The following is a 7,945-nucleotide window of genomic DNA, read 5'->3' as shown; positions in this document are numbered from 1 at the left end:
TTTTTTTTTCTTTTGATTTTCCTGTGTTAGGTTATTTAAATAAAATTTAGTTAAAAAGAGAAAATTCATTGTAGTCAATGGAAAAAATACTCAGTTGTGCGAAAAATGTATTCCAAAATTTTCTGTCGAAAGACATTTTTCAGTTTCACCACACCACCACCACAACGACAGCACACTACCAATGCACACAAAGCTCTGTAAATTGCCAATCGTGTATAGGTGCACCATTACGCAATATTGAATGCACATTTTATATAATTTACATTATATATTCTGCGTTATATGCTTTTTTGATCGTAGTGCCAATTTCAATTTCACAATTCTATAGGCTAGATCTCATGCTCCAATGGGTTGAACTTCCTATATTTCCAAATTTACCAATATAAAGAAGATATTTTAAAATTCTACCTTTATTTAATTTTTTTCAATTGGTTTATTAGCTCAGTTGGTTAGAGCGTCGTGCTAATAACGCGAAGGTCACAGGTTCGCGACCTGTATGAGCCATCACACTTATTATTGACTTTGAACTTGTACTATTTTTTGGTACGTTATTATATTTGAAGTCTCTAATTTTCAAAACACAATTAAATTTAGGGTTCGTTTTCAAAGCAGAAATTGAATTTTCGAAGTTTTTTTTTTTTTTATTTTCCAGTGTTTGGTTAAGTAAATAAAATTTAGTTAAAAAGAGAAAATTAATTCCAGTCAATGGAAAAAATCTCAATTTTGCGATAAATGACTTCCTAATTTTTCTGTCGAAAGACATTTTTTGGTTTCACCACACCACCGCCACAACGATAGTACACTACCAATGCACACAAAACTATGTAAATTGTCCAATCGTATATAGGTGCACCATTAGGCAATATTCAATGCACATTTGATATAATTTACATTATATATTCGGCGTTATATGCTTTTTTGATCGTAGTGCCTGTTTGAATTTCACAATTCTATAGGCTAGATCTCATGCTCCAATGGGTTGAACTTCCTATATTTCAAAAATTACAAATATAAAGAAGCAATTAAAATTCTACCTTTATTTAATCTTTTTCAATTGGCTTATTAGCTCAGTTGGTTAGAATGTCCTGCTAATAACGCGAAGGTCATAGGTTTGAGACCTGTATGAGCCATCACACTTATTATTGACTTTGAATTTGCACTTATTTTTTGGTACATTTTTATATTTGAAGTCTCTTATTTTCAGAACACAAATAAATTTAGTGTTCGTTTTGAAAGCCGAAATTGAATATTGGAAGTCTTTTTTTTTCTTTTGATTTTCCTGTGTTTGGTTATTTAAATAAAATTTAGTTAAAAATAGAAAATTCATTGTAGTCAATGGAAAAAAGACTCAGTTTTGCGAAAAATGTCTTCCAAAATTTTCTGTCGAAAGACATTTTTCAGTTTCACCACACCACCACCACAACGACAGCACACTACCAATGCACACAAAGCTCTGTAAATTGTCCAATCGTGTATAGGTGCACCATTACGCAATATTGAATGCACATTTGATATAATTTACATTATATATTCGGCGTTATATGCTTTGTTGATCGTAGTACCAGTTTCAATTTCACAATTCTATACGCTAGATCTCATGCTCCAATGGGTTGAACTTCCTATATTTCCAAATTTACCGATATAAAGAAGATATTTTAAAATTCTACCTTTATTTAATTTTTTTCAATTGGCTTATTAGCTCAGTTGGTTAGAGCGTCATGCTAATAACGCGAAGGTCACAGGTTCGAGACCTGTATGAGCCATCACACTTATTATTGACTTTGAACTTGTACTATTTTTGGTACGTTATTATATTTGAAGTCTCTAATTTTCAAAACACAATTAAATTTAGGGTTCGTTTTGAAAGCCGAAATTGAATTTTGGAAGTCTTTTTTTTTCTTTTGATTTTCCAGTGTTTGGTTATGTAAATAAAATTTTGTTAAAAAGAGAAAATTCATTCTAGTCAATGGAAAAAAGATATTCAGTTTTGCGAAAAATGACTTCCTAATTTTTCTGTCGAAAGACATTTTTCAGTTTCACCACACCACCACCACAACGACAGCACAGTACCAATGCACACAAAGCTATGTAAATTGTCCAATCGTGTATAGGTGCACCATTAAAAGCTATGTAAATTGTCCAATCGTGTATAGGTGCACCATTAGGCAATATGTAAATTGTCCAATCGTGTATAGGTGCACCATTAGGCAATATTGAATGCACATTATCGTGTATAGGTGCACCATTAGGCAATATTGAATGCACATTACATATAATTTACATTATATATTCGGCGTTATATGCTTTTTTGATCGTAGTGCCAGTTTCAATTTCACAATTCTATAGGCTAGATCTCATGCTCCAATGGGTTGAACTTCCTATATTTCCAAATTTACCAATATAAAGAAGCAATTTTAAAATTCTACCTTTATTAAATTTTTTTAAATTGGCTTATTAGCTCAGTTGGTTAGAGCGTCGTGCTAATAACGCGAAGGTCACAGGTTCGAGACCTGTATGAGCCATCACACTTATTATTGACTTTGAACTTGTACTATTTTTTGGTACGTTATTATATTTGAAGTCTCTAATTTTCAAAGCACAATTAAATTTAGGGTTCGTTTTGAAAGCCGAAATTGAATTTTGGGAGTCTTTTTTTTTCTTTTGTTTTTCCAGTGTTTGGTTATGTAAATAAAATTTAGTTGAAAAGAGAAAATTCATTCTAGTCAATGGAAAAAAGACTCAGTTTTGCAAAAAATGACTTCCCAATTTTTTTGTCGAAAGACATTTTTCAGTTTCACCACACCACCACCACAACGACAGCACACTACCAATGCACACAAAGCTATGTAAATTGTCCAATCGTGTATAGGTGCACCATTAGGCAATATTGAATGCACATTTGATATAATTTACATTATATATTCGGCGTTATATGCTTTTTTTATCGTAGTGCCAGTTTCAATTTCACAATTCTATAGGCTAGATCTCATGCTCCAATGGGTTGAACTTCCTATATTTCCAAATTTACCAATATAAAGAAGCAATTTTAAAATTCTACCTTTATTTAATTTTTTTCAATTGGCTTATTAGCTCAGTTGCTTAGAGCGTCGTGCTAATAATGCGCAGGTCACAGGTTCGAGACCTGTATGAGCCATCACACTTATTATTGACTTTGAACTTGTACTATTTTTTGGTACGTTATTATATTTGAAGTCTCTTATATTCAAAACACAATTAAATTTAGGGTTCGTTTTGAAAGCCGAAATTGAATTTTGGAAGTCCTTTTTTTTCTTTTGATTTTCCAGTGTTTGGTTATGTAAATAAAATTTAGTTGAAAAGAGAAAATTCATTCTAGTCAATGGAAAAAAGACTCAGTTTTGCAAAAAATGACTTCCCAATTTTTTTGTCGAAAGACATTTTTCAGTTTCACCACACCACCACCACAACGACAGCACAGTACCAATGCACACAAAGCTATGTAAATTGTCCAATCGTGTATAGGTGCACCATTAGGCAATATTGAATGCACATTACATATAATTTACATTATATATTCGGCGTTATATGCTTTTTTTATCGTAGTGCCAGTTTCAATTTCACAATTCTATAGGCTAGATCTCATGCTCCAATGGGTTGAACTTACTATATTTCAAAATTTACCAATATAAAGAAGCAATTTTAAAATTCTACCTTCATTTAATTTTTTTCAATTGGCTTATTAGCTCAGTTGGTTAGAGCGTCGTGCTAATAATGCGCAGGTCACAGGTTCGAGACCTGTATGAGCCATCACACTTATTATTGACTTTGAACTTGTACTATTTTTTGGTACGTTATTATATTTGAAGTCTCTAATTTTCAAAACACAATTAAATTTAGGGTTCGTTTTGAAAGCCGAAATTGAATTTTGGGAGTCTTTTTTTTTCTTTTGTTTTTCCAGTGTTTGGTTATGTAAATAAAATTTAGTAAAAAAATATAAAATTCATTCTACTCAATGGAAAAAAGACTCAGTTTTGCGAAAAATGACTTGCTAATTTTTTTGTCGAAAGACATTTTTCAGTTTCACCACACCACCACCACAACGACAGCACACTACCAATGCACACAAAGCTATGTAAATTGTCCAATCGTGTATAGGTGCACCATTAGGCAATATTGAATGCACATTTGATATAATTTACATTATATATTCGGCGTTATATGCTTTTTTTATCGTAGTGCCAGTTTCAATTTCACAATTCTATAGGCTAGATCTCATGCTCCAATGGGTTGAACTTCCTATATTTCAAAATTTACCAATATAAAGAAGCAATTTTAAAATTCTACCTTCATTTAATTTTTTTCAATTGGCTTATTAGCTCAGTTGGTTAGAGCGTCGTGCTAATAACGCGAAGGTCACAGGTTCGAGACCTGTATGAGCCATCACACTTATTATTGACTTTGAACTTGTACTATTTTTTGGTACGTTATTATATTTGAAGTCTCTTATAATAAAAACACAATTAAATTTAGGGTTCGTTTTGAAAGGCGGAATTGAATTTTGGAAGTCCTTTTTTTTCTTTTGATTTTCCTGTGTTTGGTTATGTAAATAAAATTTAGTTGAAAAGAGAAAATTCATTCTAGTCAATGGAAAAAAGACTCAGTTTTGCAAAAAATGACTTCCCAATTTTTTTGTCGAAAGACATTTTTCAGTTTCACCACACCACCACCACAACGACAGCACACTACCAATGAACACAAAGCTATGTAAATTGTCCAATCGTGTATAGGTGCACCATTAGGCAATATTGAATTCACATTTGATATAATTTACATTATATATTCGACGTTATATGCTTTTTTGATCGTAGTGCCAATTTAAATTTCACAATTCTATAGGCTAGATCTCATGCTCCAATGGGTTGAACTTCCTATATTTCCAAATTTACCAATATAAAGAAGCAATTTTAAACTTCTACCTTTATTTAATTCTTTTCAATTGGCTTATTAGCTCAGTTGGTTAGAGCGTCGTGTTAATAACGCGGAGGTCACAGGTTCGAGATCTGTGTGAGCCATCACACTTATTATTGACTACGTTATTATATTATTTTCAAAACACAATTAAATTTAGGGTTCTTATTGAAAGCCGAAATTGAATTTTGGAAGTCTTTTTTTTTTCTTTTGATTTTCCCGTGTTTGCCTAAATCTAACAATGTTTTATGAAATTTTTCATACCACTATTTCGGAGCTTGTTTAAGTCCGTACAGAGATTAATAAGTCTACATACGTTTCTTTCTTGCCCTGGATCAATACATCTAGGTGGTTGTTCCATGTAGATTTCTTCTTCCAGAACGCCATTTAGGAAGGTTGTATTTACATCCATTTGATGGACTATCCACTTCTGAGACGAGGCTAAGGCAAATAATGCACGTATGGTAGCTATTTTAGTCATTGGCGAATATGTGCAAAAGTAGTCTTCACCAAACTTTTGTTTGTAGCACTTGGCTACAATCCTTACCTTGAATCTTTCAATTGACCCGTCTAGTCTCAATTTTCTTTTGAAAATCCACTTGCATCCGATTTGTTTAGCCCCTTTGGGCAGGTCAACCAATTCCCACGTGTGATTAGACTTAATGGAGTCTAATTCACTTTGTATGGTTTCTTTCCAGAAGACGGCATCAACTGAGCGCATGGCAGCCTAGAAGGACTTGGGCTCTTCTTCTAAGATTAGCTGACATACAAACTGATCAAAAATTTCATTTATATTATTCAACTCAGTTATGTGTGTTATAAACTCTGATCCAATGGTTGTTTCAATTCTTTGCCTCTTACTTCTCCTCGGTTGATCAAGCTCATTCTCAATCTGAGAAGTAGGAAGTGAAGAGAGCTCACTCCTTTAATTTGTGAGTTGTTTGGAGATTGCTTTAGTGGAAAAATTTGTTCGAAGAACTCCGCTTCCCAAGCTTCGCACATAGACTTATTGTCTAGGTACATGAACTTGTATGCAGCACTATTTTCTACATATCCAACAAAAATTGTATATGAGGTCTTAGACCCAACATTGGGTCTTTTAAACGAGGGAAGACTCACTTTCGCTAAGCACCCCCCATACATTGAAGTATTTTAGGTTAGGGACATGTCCTTTTCATAGCTTTTTTATGAGGTATTCTCTGAGTAAAATCATCTATAAAGGAAATATAATATCGTTTTCCACCTCTAGTTTCAGTATTTTTAAAATCAGCTATATCAGTGTGGATCAATTTTAAGGCACGTGTAGAAAGATGTTTCGCATTGGAAAAAGGTTTTTTAGCAAACTTTACTTCAACACATTTTTCACATTGAGAAGGGAGTCATTTTGCAAATTTGACAACATATTCATGTTTTTTAGCTTGTTTATGCATTTAAAGCCCACATGTCCTAATCTACCATGCTACACATCAAAAGATATAGCAATATTAGCAGAAGCGCCAGAACCACTGGCAAGGTTATTCATAAATGTATCAATGTTTTTAGAAGTAAACAGAATGAGAGGCAAAACAAACAGCCCCCCACACAAATAACCCTTTCCCCAAATACTCCCCTCTGCGATTCATTATCATGCGCTAAGACTCAAACACTAGTTTGATCCCAACCCTTACCAACAAAGGCCTTGAGACCAAATTCCTCCTCAGAGAGGGAACATACATCACATTATTCAAAAACATGTACTTTCCAAAACAGAGTTTGATCTCTACAGTTCCTACACCTCTTACCTCAGTCATACTGTCATTTCCCATGAAAACTTGCTCTTCTTGACCTTTAACAATTGCCTGGAAAGTCTTGAAACATCTCTTGTTTTGTGCAGAAACGACGGGAGGCTCCCGTGTCAACTATCCACTCTTCAGAACCTTCCACAACATTTGTCTCTAGGGTCGCCACTACTGCCACCACTTCTGCATGCATCCTCGAGCATATTTGCCTGGTTCCTTGCCTCTTGTTGAGTGCCTTTCTGATCAGTTGCTCCTTTTCGGTGGTAACATTGAGTTGCGCGGTGTCCATGTTTCCCACAGACGAAGCATCAGCCGCCTTTCCCTTGCTTCTGGCCTTTGTTGTTTTTGAACCGACCGTTGTTGTTAACTTTGAACCCTTTTTCCCAGTTCTTGCTCTAGCCTCTACTTCCAGGTTTTGCCCTATCACCTTTCACACTAGTTTCAATGACATTAGCCTTTAAATTTTCAGGGAAAGAAACAGACCTTTGTCTGAGGCGACAAGCCTCTTCGATGTTCAGGTAGCTTTTCAGCTAGTGCATAGGTCTGTAACATGTTACTTACCGGAATTTCTTTTGACACTAGATCAACAACCAAGTTCTCGTACTCATGAACCTGCTGAATGATTGCTTTTATTTCCACCATCTTGAAGTTAAGCCAATGTTCGAATGCATACTTCCTGCGGCCTGCATCATCTGCACCATACTTCCTTCGCAACAAGTCCTAGATCTCCTTCGCGAACTTGTAGCCAGCATATATGTCTAATAGAACATCAGACATGAAGTGTAGCATAATGCCTCGCACTGTTTTGTTGTCTCGTTCATATTTAGAACGATCACTCTATGGCAAATCAGGCGAACGTGAAGATGGTGTTTTGGGATCATGTGTCTTCGGATCTGGAGTTGCATCTAGGATTGTGACCTGAACTTCTGCTTGGGGCGGTTCAGCAACTTTTGGTTGTGTACGTTCGTACAGGTTAATCTCGTTGAGTGGATGAATAGTTAGGATGTAGTTAAGTTCGACAGCTTCAAAGTAAATGAGCATCTTGACGGCCCACTTACGTACGGTAATCCAGACCGTTAAGTGGTTTAATCTTGGAAAGATCGGTAGTAGACTTGGGAATAAAGGACAACATTTTCTTGAAATAAATCGCTTTTAACTGTTGGGAAAAGATATAGAAAATGTTGTAGATTATACTACGTTACTGTAGGCTGGCTAGATAG

The 7,945-nt window shown here is 34.7% G+C and overlaps 2 non-coding genes across 2 annotated transcripts; both read left to right on the top strand.

Moving 5' to 3' along the window:
* The first annotated feature begins 2,448 nt into the window (after nt 1–2,448).
* On the top strand, nt 2,449–2,522 carry TRNAI-AAU. The gene has a single exon. It is a non-coding gene; the product is annotated as a tRNA-Ile (tRNA).
* Nucleotides 2,523–4,345: 1,823 nt separating this feature from the next.
* TRNAI-AAU lies at nt 4,346–4,419 on the top strand. The gene has a single exon. It is a non-coding gene; the product is annotated as a tRNA-Ile (tRNA).
* The last annotated feature ends 3,526 nt before the right edge of the window (nt 4,420–7,945 follow it).

Source organism: Ipomoea triloba, chromosome 11 (assembly GCF_003576645.1).
Source record: "Ipomoea triloba cultivar NCNSP0323 chromosome 11, ASM357664v1".
In the NCBI taxonomy this organism is placed as follows: Eukaryota; Viridiplantae; Streptophyta; class Magnoliopsida; order Solanales; family Convolvulaceae; genus Ipomoea; species Ipomoea triloba.
Note: the sequence above shows the minus strand (reverse complement) of the source record. Positions and strands in the feature narration are given on the sequence as shown.